The sequence below is a fragment of the Miniopterus natalensis genome, chromosome 4, assembly GCF_054644295.1.
Source record: "Miniopterus natalensis isolate mMinNat1 chromosome 4, mMinNat1.hap1, whole genome shotgun sequence".
NCBI classification, from domain to species: Eukaryota; Metazoa; Chordata; class Mammalia; order Chiroptera; family Miniopteridae; genus Miniopterus; species Miniopterus natalensis.
In genome coordinates, this window is record NC_142084.1 from 59698694 (window position 1) to 59717927 (window position 19234).

Here is a 19234-nt window from a genome sequence, read left to right on the forward strand (position 1 = left end):
CAAATTCCAGCAGTATTTACCCAGCATTACTTTGATGACATGAACATTCCAGATAGCTGGGCAATTTTAGAACAGCAGGGGAAGGGGGATATTTAGAGCTGGAGGAGCCGTATCTTTCCTAAAGACTCTGAGCTAGGAAATGAAGATGCAACACCGTTAGATGTATACAGGAGGTATCAACTCTTCCTTCACCTTAGCCTGGTAGGACGACCAGCACAACATAAGGAATTCCTCTGGGAGTCTCCCCCTGCCGCCATCTATGCGCCTCTGTCAAGACTGCATCCTGACCTCTCCCTCTAATTGTGACCTCTTTTCTGCACAGGGAGGAGAGTCAGCTGTGATTCCTAACTGATTCAAAGAAACACTCTAAGCAGAACTGTCATTTATTTTTTCTCTGATCTCTTCCTGCATAGATAATTATTTTAATACAAAATGAGGAAAATCAAATTTCTTTCCCTCACTGCTCCCACTGCAGAGCAAAAAGTGTTGGCAAGACTGTCAAGACAGAACCATAAGAAAAAATAAATAAATGCCACCAATGACTCACCAAGTGAAGGTAGGAAGGTGTGGTGGTAAAGTGAGCTTTAGAGTCAGAGAACCTGGGTTTGCATTTCCAGCTCCTCCCCTTGTTTCTCAACTTACTTTACATATCCACTCTGATGCTCAGTTTCCATACTATCAAGTAACAACAATAATCCTTACCTCACAGGTTAATGAGAAAATAAGATTATATATGAAAATCACTTACATAGTGGCTGGCACATAATACATTAATAGTCATAATAGTAATTCTCAATAACCACGGATTGGACTACATTGTGTTGAACCCTTGCAGCTGCTAGGATATAAGCTCCATAGCAGGGAAGTCTGTTTCGTCTGTTTTGTTCACTGATGTAACCCAGGCACCTAGAACACTGTCTGGCACATGCTAAGCACTCAATAAATGTGTGTTGACTGAATGAATGTGAATCTCAGTATTTGGCACACATTAGGCATCTAACAGTTACCATTTACAGAGAGCTTACTCTGTGCTGGGCATTATACATGTGGTATCTCATTTAATCCTTATAACAACAATGTATTACACTATTCATTTCTGAGCATTATACATTTTGTCTCTCATTTAATCCTTACAACTATGTATTATATACTATCCATTTCTGAGCATTATATATTTTGTTTCTCATTTAATCCCTATGAAAACAATGTATTATAGTATTCATTTTATAAATGAGGAAACTGAGGCCCAGAGAAATTAACTTACTTCCCCAAGCTCACAGAGTTAAATGGAAGAGCCAGAATCTAAATCCAGTTTGCCAGTTTTCAGATATTTGTTGAATCAATTAATAAGTAATGGCTCAAAATTAACTTGACAATAAGAGTGATGAGTTATCCTGAGTGGCCAGGTGAACTATTACTAATTAAACAATAAATGAATTACTGTTAATTAAGTACTTATACATATCTATGGCTTTGTAGCAGAGATCAGCCATGTTCCAATCAAGTGGGGACCACTCATATTTTCAGTACATCTGCGGGGCAGTTATGAGCAGGGAGTTCTCCACCTTTATTATAGAGTTACAGGACAAAAAGCTAAGAAGTTAATGTCCCAAGGGACAAAGAGAATTAGTAAGTAAACTAGAAATAAAACCCAGTCACCTGCTCTTTTCCAACAAGACTCCAACTTAACATAGCTGCAGATATGGAATCCCCTGCATTGAGGAAAAAGTGGCGCCAAGGCAAGAAAGTAAAAGCAGTGTCGTCCTTTTCGTAAGACCTCAACTATTAACATATTCATTTACAATAAAATACTTCTGAAGAAAAAAGTCATATAAAATAATGACATTACTAGAAACCATTTTGTTTGGAGCAGTTTTTAATTTAAAACTAACTTTATAGAAGTTTATTGTAGAAAAGTTTTAAACCCAGGTGAGAAAAAAATTAATTTCATTATCACCATATAATCTATATGTATATCCTCCTAGTTATTTTTGTATATTTTCCTTTTATACAAATGGGATAAAGCTGGACACATTTTATAACTTAAGTTTTCCAAGTAATAAATTGTAACTATCTTCATATGTCAGTAAACACATTGTTTTTAACTGAGGAATTCCACTGTGTTTATTATATGTTAGGTCCCCATGTTTGAAAATTCAAGTTGTTCCTAATTCTTCCACATCATAAACAAGGTTGCGATGAACATGTTACAGCTAAATCTTTTTGCCTGTGTTCAATTATTTCCATAGGATAGATTTCCAGAAGTAGACTTGCTAGGTCAAAGGGCTACATTTGGAATTTTTTAATTTAAGCACAAACATCTGTTTTAAATACATTTTTAACTTGTCTTTCTCTTCATTTCTAGTTTCTTTTTTAGTAACAAGAACTATGGCAAATGCATGGCAAGCCCTCAATAGAGATTGGTTGGTTATCTCCTTATATGTTCCCTTTCTCTCTCTTTTCAGAAAACAAAACAAACAACAACAAAAACCCACAACAACCCCAAGTTAAGAAGAAAGGAGAAAAGATGAAAACAAAACAACAATGTTGACCCTGAATGAGAGAGACTGGTTGGCCCCACTCATATCAGGGAAATAAAACTCCATCATCAAAAGCATACACAGAACATTGCATTAGGCACCATGGTAAGATTGGGGAGAAATTAAATACATAGGTCTAGCCCTAGGCCTAGAGGAGCTTAAATTTTAGTTCAAAAGCAAGATCATAACTACATGAGAAGACTCAGAAGCACATAACAAGTCTACATGCAACAGGCACAAGGGTAGGTAATGCAGGTAACTGAAATAATCAGGTAAAGCAAGGGATCATAATGAAAAGATACATTGAACATTTTATTGTAAGTCAATGCTTGAGGAATTTTCAAGGAATTTCCTTTTGGAATAGGTCCATTCATTGAAGTCTCATAATGCTTTGATCAACAGGTTCCATTTTGGCCATTTCAATTTAAAAGACATTTCAATTTAAAAATGTCTTTTTAAATTTTTAATAAATTGAAATTTTAATTTTAAAAATAAATTTAAGAAATTAACTAGAAATTTTTCCCAACATGTGTTTTCTCACTCACACCCAATTCTATTTTAATTAGTTCAGAATGTCACCCTTACCCAGTCTATTCCAAACATCAACATGGTTTTTATAGAAGCAATTCTCTTTCCAAGCTCCTAATTCCTAATGGGTGCCCCTCAGTAAGCCTCCCAGAAGGAATGGAGAGCAGTTCACACAAAGAGTTAAACAAAGAGGTCTGTTACTTCTCTTATACTACATGCGTGTTCCTCAGATCAAATCCAGATGGCATCTCCTTGGTAATTACCCTTCTGAGGTGAAATGGCAGAACAACTAAATCAAATGTGTACCTTCCAGGTTTTCGTGGTGGTGTGTGAGAGCGCCAACAACATACAATATCAACCCAACCTGACCTGACCTGACCCGACCTGTGAGGACAGACTCTAGGGGATAATTTAGGCATCTCTAGACCAGTGAGTAATTTTCATCCTAAAAAAACTGATAGAACCTGCTGACATGTACAGGACTTGGGAGTACATTTTAAAAGGTAAAACATGTGAGGCAATGAGATTCTTTTGAATTAATATAAAAATCATATTACACTAGTCTGGTAAAAGTGCTGATATCATAGCCACTCTGGACTGAAAGTCATGAGCTCTGAGTTCTAGTCCAATTATGTAAAGAGCTCCATGGTTTGTACAAGTTACTACTGAGCCCCTTGAAGCTCCCTCTTCCATACTGTCAAATGAAATGAATTAGCACTACATGATTACTAAGATTCTCTTCAGTTCTAAAACTTGACTATTGTCTAAGGAGGACCAATAAGCATATAAAAAAGGAAAGCAGCAGACACTATACTTTTAGATTTTCCAGTAGCAAATATAATCAACCCAGACTCGAATATCTAGAAGGAAATGGGGAAATCACCTATTCCAATCACATTCCATTTTGTTTTACAAGTCAACAAATATTCAAGTGTCTACTCTGATGCCAGGGATATTTCACAAAACAAGGGAAATACCTGCCTTCACAGACCGTATTAAATTTAATAAGCAATTACGATAAAGTGTGCAAAGTGCTAAGAAGGAAAAAGAAGAATGTTCTAACAGGAAGAGTCTGCACACAATACCGTGTGGGAATGTTTTTCTCAGCACAGCTACATCTAACGTTGAGACCTGAAAAGGATACGTGGAAGTTATTTAGGAAGGGGGCCGGGAGGGAAGTGGTCCAGGAGGAGGGAGCACTCCACGAAATGGTGGGAGAGAGCTGGCTAGCCTGGCCTCTGTGGCTGAACCATCCAGAACAAGGGATGAAGTGAGAAGCAAAAACAGAAGCAAGCAGTGGCTGTGTCACTCAAGGCCTTATGGTAAGAACAGAACAAGGAGTTTTGCTTTTAGCTTCCTGTCAAAGGTTTGTGTAGGCAAGTGATGGGATCAGATAAACATTTCCAAAAGATGACCCTGGCTGTGATGCGAAGAAAAGACTGTAGGGCAGCAAGACCCAGGGCAGAAAATCACTGGGAGGCTACTGCAGGAATCTAGACAAAAGACGGTGACCTGAACTTGAAATACGAACAGCAGGGACGGAGACAGATTTAGAAGCTAGTATAAGACTTGGTGATCAAGCAGATGTGGGCAAAGAGGGGGAAAGATGATGCCTAGATGTCCAGCTTAAGAAACTGGGTAGAAAATGTACCATTGTGTTTTGCTAAAAGGATTGGCTCTAAGCCTGCTGTTGCTGGCGGGCGCTTTGCCATCATTTGGAAAGAGGCTGCTGAGAATGGAGCCACACAGAGGGAAAGAAGCTGAGAGACAGGGAGCGAGGCTGTCTGTGGCATCCTGACTTCACCTCTGTGGACCAGCTGCCCCGGCTCTACCCCTGGACTTTTTCAGGCACACGGATCATGCATTTCCTTTGTTGTTTTTGTTGGTGGTGGTGGTGGTGGTGGTGGTGGTTTGGTGGATTGATTGTTTAGTTCAGTCTGAGTTGGGGTTCTGTCACCTGGAACCAAATGAGTTCCGGGAAGAGCGGGGACAGTGAGAGCAGAGAGCCCATGGTAGAGCGAGCACTGAAGAAATGGCCCTGAGGAAGATGGCCCAAAGAAAAGCAAGAGGAGAAGCCCAGGAAAGCACAGGGCCAAAGAGAAGCATGTGGTCAGTAAAGGCAAATGCTGTTGAGAGATTAAGTAAGACAATCACTAAGACAGATGCATTGGCTTTAACAAAGCGGTTGCTGGTGGCCTTTGTGTGGAAGGTTTCAACAGAGGGATGGGAGTGAACACCAGACTGAAGAGCTGCGCTGAGGAAGGTCAGTGAATGGAAACAATTCTAAATCAAGGAGCTGTGCTGTGAAGGGGAGGGCTGCCAGAAGGAGGTGTTTTCAGATGGATGAGAGAGGAGAATGTATAAAAGCTAATGAGCAGGACGCAGGAGAGGGAATAATTAACTGAGAGAGGTCCCCGGGAAGGAACAAGGGAGGAGGTCAAGAGCACAGGTCAAGGCACGGATGGAAAGGCTGGCCCTAATTCAAGGGAAGGATTCCTCTTCTGCTGGAGCAGGGCAGAAAAAGAGACGGGTGCCTGCAGAATTAACTACATTTCTTAGCAGAGCAGCAGGAACTTGAAGGTGTTACTGTCTGATGGCCTCTTGTCTTCCCCATAAAGTTGCAGGCAGGGCCATTTGCCAAGAGTGAGGAGAGCCTGAGGGTGGGAGTTTTAAGGAGAATGGAAGCCGTCTGAAAAACTGCTGCGAAGAATAGGAGAAAAGCTAGGAAAACATAGAATTGGCTGGAAACTAGGAGGGCCCACCTGATGACAGAAGCCATCCCAGTGTTACCAAAATGTTGTAAGTCAAGGAAAGAATGGAATCTGAATGTAAATGTTTGATTATTGTGAGACGTCTGATTTACAAAAGGTCTCTTTTATAAATGAAAAATGTTAGTACTGGGATAGTTTTCATTACTGATTGAAAATGAGTTTCATTTGCTAATCTGACAGAGCAAACTGCCAACCTGATGGAGATAAACCTCCAAGATATCTCCCAAGTGGTGTGGCAGAGCCCAGAGTGGCGGATGAGACTCAGCAGGCTAGAATGCGATCATGAATCTGGGTCTGAAACACAAAACAAGACTCAAACTGTGGCTCTGAGATCTCAGTGGTCACCCAATTAAGAACTCAAAGTTACCAGCAACAAATCCTTAAGAGCCATATAACCCTTGGGTTGAGCAAATACCAAACACCAAGAGGCTGCTAGATAAGGTCCTTCTCAGTGTCAAGACTCTTAAGTTTCCGTTGAGAGTGATAAGAGTTCATGTGAGACATCTGCACTTGAAAGATCTCATCTACTGGCCACACTGGCCAGCCGCGTGTGCAGGGTGGGGCAAAAGTAGGTTTATAGTTGTGAGTACGAGAAACAGTTTATTCTTATATTATTATTTATTAATTAACTATTGTATTTGCCATACGAACAACTGTAACCCACTTTTGCCCCACCCTGTATTTTCAAGTTGTAACCTTACATATAGTTTCATCATCGACAAAGTTTTTGGACCATATTGTCTCAGCCCTTCCTGAAATGTCTTTAAATTGCAATGCAGTCTTGTGATATATACCTTTAGAGAGGCGTGACACTGGATGCTCTGAGTAGTGTTGCAGTTTAGAGTAGAGGGTATCTTCTAGTGAATCAGTCAATATTCTTCATAAGGGAAAAACAAAAACCCAAGCAGGAACTTTGCCATCCTAGGCCTTCCTTGCCTGGGTTTTCGTTTATCTGCCCCATTCCTTACCTATCTCTTCCAGGTTCCTGAGCTAGAAAGTTCGCCACGCCTGGCCCTGCAGGATGCTCTGATTCTCCTTCTCAGCCTTCACACACTTAGGTTACCACAACCCAGAAGCGCGGGGATGTGCTAAGATGGCATCATCCCTAACCTCGAAGGATTCAGCAACTGATGCCAATAGAGTGCTCGACAAGTGCTGTGACAGCAGGTAAGGGGGGCAAAGAGGCAGACATGATCGTCTCTTCCAGGATAGGCAGAAAGAGTCGGGAAAGCCTGACTGAGGAGGTGACATTTCAGCAGTCTCAAAGAATGAGGATTTTCCAGGAAGGGAATATGTGCAACGTTGGAAAGCAGAGGGAGCAGCAGTGTACATAAAAAAAAAAAAAAAAAAAAATGAGATGTGGAACAGGCTTACTCCCAGAGGCTGTAAGTTGCACAGCATGAGTATATATAGCACAGGGTGTGTAGGGAACAATCAGAAAATGAGTCTAGACATGTGAGAAGGGGCCAGGCCAGACACCGTATGGCTTAAGAACAGTTAAGTTTGGACTTTATCCTGGCCCAGGTGTGAATCAATCCTTTTTTCCCCTGGCTAGCTTAGATAAGATTAGAATCTCTGAAAGAGAATTTTTGCTAAAACACAAAGGATAAAGCAAACAAACACAGAACTGAAAGCAAACAAAAACAGGCATAAAAAAAAATGAATGGCTCGCAAACCTCGTTCTGGATGAAAACGGACACTGTTGTTCATGGTTAATGTGGCCACATTGAGACACAGGTTATGCTTCCATCACGGTAATTTTATTGTAGTGGTGACAATGAGACCAGTAACATTAAAAAAAACAACTCACACATCCCAGATTTTTCAGCCTACATCTTCAATAAGTTCTAGTCCCAGACTGGCTGAGCTCGGAGATAGGTGGTCCAGCCCAAGCCCTCTTTCTCTCCTCAACCTGTCTGCGTTGGCCCTAGAACAGCCTACCACGTCTTTTGTCCACGGGCCCAGGGATGAGGGTGATGGGAGTTTTGCTTTTCTGGATCCCATCTCTTAATACTCACCCCTGGGCAGTCTTGCTTACACTGAGGTTGGCTTGGTTTCTGCTCTGCAGCTGCCCTGACCCCTGGAAGTCTATTCTAGTTCGGGGGTCAGAAAACACTTTCTATAAAGGGCCACACAGTCAATATTTTAGGCTTTGCAGGCCATATGTATTTCTGTCACCAACTACTCAACTCTGCTGTTGTATCATGAAGGCAGCCACAGACAATTTGTGAACAAAAGGATATGGCTGTGTTGCAATAGAACTTTATTTATGGACATTGAAATTTGAATTTTATATCATTTTCTCTTTTTAAATTTATTGACTTGAGTGGGGGGGAGAGAGAGGGATTTGTTGTTCCACTTATTTATGCATTCATTGGTGGTTTCTTGTATGTGCCCTGACTGGGGATCAAATCCTCAACTTTGGTGTATTGGGACAACTCTCTAACCAACTGAGCTACTCACCCAGGGCTTATATCATTTTCATATGTCATGAAATATTATTGTTCTTTCGATTTTTTCAACCATTTAAATATGTAAAAACCATTCTTGCCCTGGTCGGTTTGGCTCAGTGGCTAGAGCACCGGCCTGCAGACTGAAGGGTCCTGGGGTTAGATTCCGGGCAAGGGCACGTACCTCAGTTGGAGGCTCGATACCCGGCCCTGGTCAGGGCAAGTGCAGGAGGCAAACAATCAATGGGTCTCTCACACTGATGTTTCTCTCTCTCCCCCCCTTCCACTCTCTCTGAAAAGCAATGGAAAAAAATATCCTCAAGTGAGAATTTAAAAAAACAACAACAAAAAAACATTCTTAGTTCACCAACTGTCCCAACACAGAGAAATGTGGCCTGTGGCCTAGAGTTTGCCGACTTCTGTTCTAGGCACTACTAATTCCCAGGGCAAAGATGGCCTCTTTCACTTTCACCTGATTAATTTATTATTATAACTGATACCAATAATACTAATATGTACCATGTGTTAAGCACCTACTAGGTGCCAGGTGGTATGTGCCACAGAGAGCTGCTTTGAAGAATAAGTGAAATAATGCGTGTAAAGCACTTAACGTAATGCTTCGCTTGAGTCACACATCAATAATTGTTAGCTACTATTATTATTGTTTATATATCTTATCTCTGATCAGTAAAATGACTCATGCAAGGTAGATATTAATATCCCATTGAGGATCAGAAAAATTACGTCATTTGTGAAATCACATATCTACTAAGTAGCAGAGCTAGTAACTGAACCATATTTATCTCACTTCAAAGTCCATGGCCTTCCCACTACATCACAACCTCCTGTTTATCTGAAGTATATTCACTGGCTGGTGGTGAACTGCTGGTCTACCCGTCAGCAGCAGGCATTTATGTTCCTAGAGCCTGGCATCTTGTGACAAGAGTAGCACAGGGCTTATTCTGTTCTCATTTCAAAACTTAAGTGCCTATTTGACCACTTAGCTCTTGTTTCCTGCCAGGGAATCCTCCACCCCATGAGGACAGTAAAGATGACAGAGCTCAAATACAATCAGACCTTTTCCCACCCAGCTATCCAATTCTGCCCAGTTCCGAAGGTTCTTCTGACTCATCCTTAGGTAACTTCCTCAAAGTGATGCTCCCAGAACCCTACCCCTGGGGCATTCTAACAGAAAAAGACTTTACACGTTCAAAACTCCAGATAGTTTGCACCAAAGGTAAGTAGAGTGCTGCTGCATTCTAAAACCATTCATCTGCATGAAGTTTTCAGAGTTGTTCATAAAATGTTATTGAAGATACTGTATATAGCTTCAAAATTATATTCAAGGGAGCCCATGTGATAAATCCTTCCTTGAATTTAGTTCTGGGGGGAAAAAATGTCTTCTCTATAATTGAATCTGTATATTTTATCTTGCCAGAACAAGAAAATGATGTAACCAACCTGCTTCCTTTTATATGGTGGCTTCCAAGAAATCTAAAGCCAAATTCCATGCCAAAACATCTCATCTCAGGTGCCTGGTAGGCTCTATTTCTGCTTCACTGCTATGACCACTTTTATGTTTTATAATTTTAAAAATAGCTAGAATATATTGTGTGTCTCTTATATGGCAGGCACTGTGCCTTTCCTGCTGGGTCCCTCCTTCTTAAGTAATTTCAAATATGGTGCTTGTTTTACTAAACTACCCTAGTGCCTGATTTTATAAGTGATATTTTACCTTGCATCCTACACCTCAGGTCTCCTGGAAGCAGGCAGGTCCAGATACTGGATTTTTTTTAAAAAGGGGCTTGCCCTGATAAGGTGGCTCAGTTGGTTGGAACATCATCCTGTACACCAAAAGGTTGAGGGTTCAATTCCCAATCAGAGCACATACGTAGGTTGCAGGTTCGATCCCAGTCGGGGCGCATATGGGAGGCAACCGATTGAAGTTTCTCTCTCTCTCTCTCTCTCTCTCTCTCTCTCTACCCTTCCTCTCTAAAAATCAATAAAAACATATCCTCGGTAACGATTAAAAAAGGGGGAGTACACTATTCACAATTTGCACATAGTTGTAAAGAGCCAACCTGGCTTTCTCCTTATAAGCCACAAGATGGAGATGTCATTCCATGAAAATCAGGGTTTTTCCAGGCTGCACTCTCTTCTATATCTCTTCCTCTTTCTTTGTACCTCTGCTTGTCTCCATGCATCACTCTGATCCTCCATGCAGGCGTTAAGAACACCAGGCAGTCCCCACACTTGGTCTGTGCCAAGGGTGAGTTACATGAGCAGCACTCCAAGCCTTCTGCATCCATAGCCCTGGACACCCATCCTAATGAGAATCCGTTAGCTCTGGGTGGCTTCCTCATTGGAATCACAACTCTCTTTGACATTTGACACCCTGCCACTTCACCTCAGATCACCTCCCCTCTGACTCTACCTGTTCCCCTAACACCTTTCCAGGAGCCAATGAAAGTTTATATAACTAGGAGTTTATGTCATAGGGTGACTGGCAGAACAGCTAGAATAAAGCTGGCAGACAGTTGTTACTAGACAGAAAAATTGGAAACTGGAGAGGATATTTAGCACAACACAGTCCCTCGGATATTTGAGAAAGAATGAATGAATGAATGAATGAATGAACTCTGACTCATCACCACTTTCCCACCTATATACCTAGACAAAGTCAGCAACCAGACACCAAATTCTAAGCACCCAAATTTCTTCAGTAATTATAATCCCCTGAATTTGCTGCAGGAAAGCTGATAAAGAACGGAAAACTTGGTTTCTCTGCTTAACTAAGAAAACCAGAGCATACCTCTGTCTGTCAGCCCAAAGTGGTTCCTTGTCCATATCAGGCAAAGGCCAGGTTTTTGCTGTGAATTCTCCCTTTGTCTGAACTTGCTAACTCTGGGAAAATCACTCAGTAACTCTGGGCCTCACTGTTCTCATCTGTAAAAAATGAAGGTGGCACTAACCAGTATCTCTGATACCTTCCAGCCTTAGGCTTCTGTGATCTGTCTCTAGGAATGCAGCTAGCGTTCTTTTCTTGGGCGGGTTTCATGAGATGTCTGTTTTACCTTTGGAATGCATTTCCTAGTCTTCCTTATCAGTAATTTATCACATGCACCTGGACTTCGGTCATCTGTTCATAACATGATGTCAACGTGACTTCTTTTTTTGGTGGTGAAATACACATAACAAAAAGTGTAGCATTTTAACCATTTTTAAATGTACAGTTCAGAGGCATTAAACACATAAACGCTAGTGTACATAAATCACTGCCATCCATCTCCATAACTCTTCATCTTTCCAAACTGAAACTCTGTACCCATTAAACAGCAACTCTCAGTTCCCCTCTCCTCCTGGCCTCTGGCAACCACCATTCTACTTTTCATTTCTATGAATCTGACCACTATAAGTGGAATTATACAGTATGTCCTTTTGTGACTTGCTGATTTCACTTAGCATGATGTCCTCAAAATTCATCCATGTTGTAGCATGTGTCAGAATTTCCTTCCTTTTTAAGGCTGAATAATATTTGATTGCCTGTATATACCACATTTTGCTAACCCATTCCTCCATCAAGGACACTTGAGTTTTTTCCACCTTTTGTTGCCATGAACATGGCTGTATGAACAGGTTTGAGATCCTGCTTTTACTTCTTTGGGGTATATACCCAGAAGTGGAACTGCTGGATCACATGGTAATTCTGTTTCCTATTTTGAGGAACTGCCACACTGTTCTGTTCAATGGGACTCTTGCAGAGACAGAAGTGCTTAAGAAGCTGGGCACTGTGGTCTTACTGCCATGCTGACTCCTGAGAGGTGCTTTCAGGGTGTAGGTTTGCCTGGAAGGGTTGTCTTGCCTCATTCTCTAGAGGAGCAGGACCCACCTGCTATTCAGGAGTCCTGCACTAGACACTGGGCCTGGGGCTGCTCCTTACCTTGCCTCAATATCCCCTTCTGTAAAGTGGGCTAATAATACCTAATTTATAGGGTTTTTAGAAAGGTCAGGGATGATGTACATAAAGCACTGAGGTAAGCACTTACAAAATGAATATATGAATCTTACCCTACTAACTGCAAAGGACCATTATGAAAACCAAATGAAATGATGTATGAGAAAGCTGAAATTGGTAATGCATTCTATAAATGCTAAGTTCTCATTTTTTTCCTAATCACTGCTACAGCCTCCTAACAGTTCTTCCTGCCTCCTGGCCTCTTAAGTTTATCCTTCACTCAGGCTTCAGGGTGAGCTGTCTAAAGCAGCTATGATCCTGTCCCTCTCCTGCTAAAGTTTTCAGTGGCTCCCCTCACCCTTACCAGGCCTTCTGTGATCTGACCCCTACCTCTATCTTCAGTCTTATTTCTTATCTTTCCAAGCCTCACATCTTGCCACTTTACCTCCATGATTTTGTTACTGCTATCATTAATGTTATAATTAGTATCATAATATAATAAGCAGCTTTTTAAAAATTGGCACCACAAAGCTGGAGGCCAAAGGGGAAATATTTCTAGGTACTTTATTCCTTTCTCCCTCCAAAATAAGTTGTGTGTTTTTCAACTGAGCTCCTCGTGTCTTCATGGTTCTTCTGAGAGATGCTTTTGCTTCCTCAGCATCTGAGAAATATCCTAGGCCCCTCTTGTATGGTCCTGATGGCACAGCCTCCAATAAGAAATCATACCCATGGCTATTTTTCATCAGGAATGGGCTAAAGCAATGAGTGCAGTCTTGCACCCAGTAGGTGTTTGCCAAATATCTGCTCAAGAAATGAATAAATTATAAGTTGCTTGTTTGTGCTAACTCCTATAAACGTCAGCCTGTGGCTAGAGGTCAGTGTTGTTTTTTCAATTTGCCTCTTTCAGAAGCAAGAACTGTGCCAGCTGTGCCTTTTTTGAAATAATAAAGGCATTGGAAGGTTGTAAAAGCAACGGGCCAACTGTTTAAATTAACCTAACGTGCACACTATTTACAATTAATGTGAGAAACATCTGATCTGCTTATTTTTAGGGAACCCATGAATTTGTCTATATATTTCTGACACTTGTGTCAGTGTCTTTCCACATGAATCTCTTGAGGCTATGGGCTCACTGATGGTTGCTCACTGTGCAAAGTTATCTTTAACATGTCCTTAAACTGCCTCTTTAAGCTTCAAACAATGCCCTCTAGTTCTTATGGGTGTCTTTGACTATTAGTAACTTATTTAGCTTTTGGTTTCATCTTTTGCACTTATTGCCACTAACTGAGGATGTCTACTAGCAAAGACAATGTTTTTCTTGCTTTTAATCTTTTAAAGGTTTGTACCATTTTTACTCACAACTACACAATGCTTTTAAATGACTATTAATGTCAAACATAGGAAGTACTTTCCAAATAGAAATTATACATAATGAGCAATTCATAATTTCATATTTTGATAGACAACTGACACTTCTGAAGGCAAGCACCCAGAGATAGAGTTAAGGACCATTAAGAAATTCTGCTTAACAAAGGTTTCGAATCCTAACAAATCCTAGAGTCTTTCCTTGGGCACAGGTGAGGTGATTGCACCTGTTTTGAAATAATTTGAAAGGATTTTCTTACATTTGATTGTTATCTTGAGTCAAGAGGTGTGTCCAACAAAAAAAGGAATCTGTGTTCATTTATAGCATTTTACATTTGGAAGGAACAATAAAGATAATTGTCCAACCTCTTTTTTTTTTTTTTAATGTTTTTACTGATTTGAGAAAAAGAGAGAGATAGAAACATCTATGAGAACTGGCTGTCTCCTGCACACACCCCCATCAGGGATGGAGCCCCCAACTCCAGCTTGTGCCCTGACCAGGAATCAAACTGGCAGCCTCTTGGTGCCTGGGATGGCACTCAACCACTGAGCCACACCAGCTGGGCCCAACCTCTTCTTAACAGCACAAATGTTTTGGAACCAAGCTTACCTGATTTTCCATCTTCTGCCTCTTACTACCAGCTAATTTGTTAATCAGGATCATGCTCACCTGAAGAATATATCACTTAGGTCGTTTTCCTACTTATAACCTTTTTTTACTAAACAATAAAAGAAACTGCTTGGATTTCACAAGTAAAATCAATCGATATTTATTGGAATGGGTATATAATATAGGGTTTTAAAGAAAAAACACACCTGTAAAAATATAACTTATTGGGGATAGGGACCAGAGGACTGAAGTGCTTCTCTGAGCCTTTAGAGGTGGGCAAAGGTGGGGTCACCTTAGCACTGCAGCCTGGAGCTTTCGGGCTGGGATTACTACAGGTGGGCGCTATCACCCCGAGGTGCTAGGGTGACAGGCAGCAAGGCTGGCCAGACGGAGCCACGCAGCGCGACCCAGAAACAAGCTGAGGACAGACACCAACAGCCCTAAGCTAGCCCGGGTGCCCCGAATTCCAGGGCTTCTACCTGCCCAGCCTTACTTTTTTGAAAAGCTCTAAGTTGGGGGGACCCCCAAAGTAGGGTCAGCTGTGCTGTGAGGGGCTCTGCCGTGTGGCAGCAGCAGGAACTACAAGCAGCTGTGGGGGCGGTGTGCCCGGTGGGTCTGTGAGAACCTGAGGGCACCCACTAGCTTAAATCACAGGGCAGCCACCCCTGATAGGGTGGCGCGGGCGGGACACGTGACACCGCCGCCCACTCAGGTCCCTGAGCCGGCCGGGCTCGCGACCCTGCCTCACGCGGCGAAACAGACCCCGACCGACCTCGGGTGTTTCACGAACCCTCGCACCAGCCCGCACCGACCCGAGTCCTCACGCATCCTCACCGCCCCCCGGGGCTCGCCCGTACACAGGAAGGGCTGCGCCTAGAGCTTGAACCTGCCCTCGCACGAACTCCCCTCAGCAGCTTCCCGAGAGCCCGGCGGCCCGCGGGAAGGGGAGGAAGGGGCGCAGACAAAAGAGTTTGCGGACGAACCTGGTCGCCCCGGCTCTACACATTTTAGCAGCTGAAGACTTTTCCCGTTTGCACAACTAAGAAAAAGACTTCACACACCGTCCCCCTCCCCCGCCGCCCCTACCTTGCGGCAGCGCCAGGTGGCGAGGTCTCAGCCGCCGCCGAGGACGGACCTGAGCGCCTGTGGCTTCCCGCGGGAGGGACTGCGGCCGCGGCGGCGCCGGCGGCGGACCCTGGCCCCGCCCCTATGCGGCCCCGCCCCTGCGAGACTCCGCCCCTCGAAGCCCCGCCCCTAAGCCCCGCCCCTCGGCATCCCGGTCTGAGCCTAGCAAACTCTCGGTGGCTGGGCCTCCGCTGCCGCGGCTCCGTCACTTTCCGACGCGCCGACTCCAGGGCCCGGTGCATTGTGGGAAGCCAGAGCCCCAAACCGAGCCTGCGCTGACCCCTGGTGGGCGCAGCTCCGAAGGGCGCCCGGGGTGCGCGTCAGGAGCTTGGGAGGCTTGCAGCCCAGAGGAAAGGCGGACCACCTACCTATGGGGCTGCTGCAGGGAGCTAACGTTTGCTGCGAAACGCTCAAATCTCAGCAAGAGATAAAAATAAACCCTGTGCTTTAAAAGTGCCTGGGGAAGCCTCCCACACACGTAAAAAAACTAAAGCAACTTTCAGACTAGGGAAAGCTAAATGAGGGGAAATAACTCTAAAATGGTAAGGCTGAATGATGTCGAGATGATGGGAAAATCTGCACCCTTAGTTTTATTTGTGGTGAAACCACAGATGGACTCAATCTGTCTAAAGAAGAATGGATTAATATGTAACAGGAACTACAAAAGTGTACAATCCAGGATTGTCTCTTCTGGGTATATACCTCAAGGGAATAGTTCAAAAGGATAAAAAAAAGATAAATTATGCAAAAATATAGTGAAAAATCAGAAAATAACAATTGACTAATAATATGTGAAAAGCACAGAAATAATATGTAGCTATTGAAATAACACTATGAACATTATCACTATGTAGGAATATTTCTAACAAATAATGTTAAATGAAAAACACAGAACACAAGAAAGCACACAGCCAATGATTCCAAGTATGTGAAAATATGTGTTGACAAATGTAAAAGAAACTTGGGAGCAATGTAAATAGCTTAGGGTTTAATGTGCCTCAAGATTCTTTTATTTTGTTTTTTATTATTTTTAATTCTCACATGAGATATGTTTTTATTGATTTTTAGAGAGAGGAGAAGGGAGAGAGAGAGAAAAAAACACACACATCCATCAGTTGCCTCCTATAGGCAACCTAGGTATGTGCCCTGACCCCTGACCGGGAATCAAACTCACAACCTTTTGGGGTACAGGACCACGCTCTAACCAACTGTGCCACCCCGGCCAGGGCTTAAGGTCTTTTATTTTAATTAAATAACCTTTCAGACATTTCTAAGTTGTTGGTCCACACACAGCCTCCAGGGCAGTGGGGAAGGGGACCAGGCAGGAAGAAGCGAATTCTCCCAGAGCTAAGAGAAGCTCATGCAGCCTGAGTAGGAGACCAGGCAGGCGGCAGCTCAGGTGAGGCTGTCAGAAGGTTCTGGACTGGACGGAAACACCCCTCTTTCATTTCCTCCTTAGGGCATTCTCCCAAGCATAGGGATTCTCCTGAGAGGACCTTGCCAGGAAGAGAGACATTTAGATTAGAGCTTCCAGGGTTCACGCAGATGATTCGTGTCACGGAGCAAACCCCACATGGGCTCTCTCCCAGGTTAGGGGCAGGGCGTCAGGCTGAGCACAGTGGAGGACACACGCGGGCTCCCGTTAGAACAAGTTAAGCTTGTTCGAAGGCAGGGAACAAACCAAAACAACTTGGTGAGTCTCCTGTCACTTAAACTGGATATTAGGGGCCTTGTAAATGGTGCAGGTAGTCCCTCCTATGGGGGGGATGCATTCCAAGACCCCCAGCAGATGCTGAAACCATAGATAGTACTGAACCCTATATACACTATGTTTTTTCCTAGACTCACATACCTATGATAGAGTTTAATTAATAAATTAGGCACAATAGAGAGATTAACAACAATAACTAATAGTAAAATAGAACAATTATAACATCTGTAATGAAAGTTATGTGAATGTGGTCTCTCTCTCTCTCTCAAAATATCTTATTGTACTCCACTCACCCTTCTTCTTGTGATTATGTGTTGACCTCAGGTAACTAAAACCACAGAAAGTGAAACCTCGGATAAGGGGAGGGGACTACTGTATTTCCTGCGTAGTAGCCTAACCCAGCAGTGTTCTAACTCGTCACTCTGCTTTCAATATTGTTCTTATATTTTTTTTAAATCCTCACCTGAAAATATGTTTTTTAATTGATTTTAGAGAGAGATGAAGGAAGAGAGAGAGAAAAAAAAACATTGATTGGTTGCCTCTCATATGAGCCCCAACCAGGGATGGAACCCTCAACCTAAGTATGTGCCCTCACCAGAATCGAACCCGCAACCTTTTGGTGTACGGGACGACACTCCAACCAACTGAGCTATGGTGGCCAGGGCTCAACATTGCTCTGCCACACTTGCCAGAGTGACTTTTCTCACAGGCAAACCTAATCATACATATTTTCCTTTTTGTTTAAAAACCCCTCCCTGGGTAGACTTCACTCTTTTGCACAGGAGACGGGTTTTTCCTGGTCTGACTTCTACTCATTTCTTCATCTTTACTTACTACTCTGCTCCTGGTAACTTCATTTTATCTAGGTGGCTGTTCCCAGACAAGCTATGTTTGCTTGATTCTAGACCTTCCTATTTACTTTTACTCTTTTCCGGGCTCTATGGGGCTATTCCCATGTCTGGCATCTAAGTCACATGTATGATTTTATTATTAAACCCCCAGGTTTTTTTGTTTTTACTATCTTTTTATTGTGGCAAAATACATGTAACATTAAACTTGCCATTTTAACTATTTTAAGTGTAGAATGTAGTGACATAATACATTCACAATGTTGTGTAACCATCACCACTATTTCTATAATTTTTCATCACCCTAAACAGAAACTCTGTACCTATTAAGCAAGAACCCCCCATTTTCTACTTCATCTAACCGCTGTTAATATCTAATCTGCTTTTTGTCTCTATGAATTTGCCTATTCTAGATATTTATATAAATGAAATTATACACTATTTGTCTTTTTGTGTCTGACTTTTACCACTTAGCATAACATTTTCAAAGTTCACCCATGTTGTAGCATGTGTGAGAATTTCCTTCCTTTTCATGGCTGAATAATATTCCATTGTATGGCTGTACCATATTTTGTTTCTCCATTCATCTATTTATGAACACTTAGGTTGTTTCTACCTTTAGGCTATTGTGAATAATTCTGCTCTGAACATTGGCATACATTGCACATGTGTTTCCTCTCCACATGATAAGAACTTATTTCTATTGTAGACCTGGCTAACTTCTATTTATCTTAGAGAACCCTTTATAAGTAGAAAATAGTGAAAAAGGAGCCCAAACCCAGCTCTGTGTCCAGGAATGTTTCCTGGGCCACATAATGAAAGTGGGAGTGTTTAGTGGAGCCTGAAGAGGCTGGTTAGGAAGCTCCAGTAATCCTGGAGTTAGAGATAGGGCTGAGCAAAGGGTGGTAAAATGGATCCACATTCGATACTCATAAATGCCCACATGCAGCCATTCTCAGAAAGTAACAATATGTGTAGATTGCTGTGGGGTGTGTATATATGAATTGGTTGATGGGAGATAAATGGGAAGAAGAGAGATTATAGTAAGTAGTCATTTGAATACTCAGCAGATCTTTAGTCAAGCTAGCAAGTCACTACTATAATAATAAACCTGGTGAAACAAAGACAAGGTGGGGTAGTGAGGGTGCCCGCATGCAATTCTATTTCATATGCTTTTAAATGAGCGTAAGCGATACAGCATACTGAACACAAACAACGCCGTTCAACCGCGCGTATGTGAAATGCCATGATCTAGCCTGACTTAGGTGAAAACCAGCTCACTGCTGTTAACCTGCCTCCTAAGAAACAGTCCCTGAAAGCCTCTTTGATTT

The 19234-nt window shown here is 42.4% G+C and overlaps 1 protein-coding gene and 1 non-coding gene across 4 annotated transcripts in view; one reads left to right on the plus strand and one right to left on the minus strand.

Annotated features, from left to right (window-relative positions):
- EXTL3 (exostosin like glycosyltransferase 3) overlaps positions 1–15387 on the minus strand; it is a 95112-nt gene extending 79725 nt beyond the window's left edge. For 2 of the 3 annotated variants that reach the window (XM_087816564.1, XM_087816565.1), the window contains exon 1: positions 15306–15386. The gene's annotated coding sequence lies outside the window, so the exon portion shown is untranslated. Of the gene's footprint in view, positions 1–15305 lie in introns of all 3 variants that reach the window. The other variant, XM_087816563.1, reaches the window with a different exon arrangement.
- LOC148093305 (small nucleolar RNA SNORA1) lies at positions 7513–7634 on the plus strand. The gene has a single exon (XR_015714461.1). It is a non-coding gene; the product is annotated as a small nucleolar RNA SNORA1 (small nucleolar RNA).
- Positions 15388–19234: the final 3847 nt, after the last annotated feature.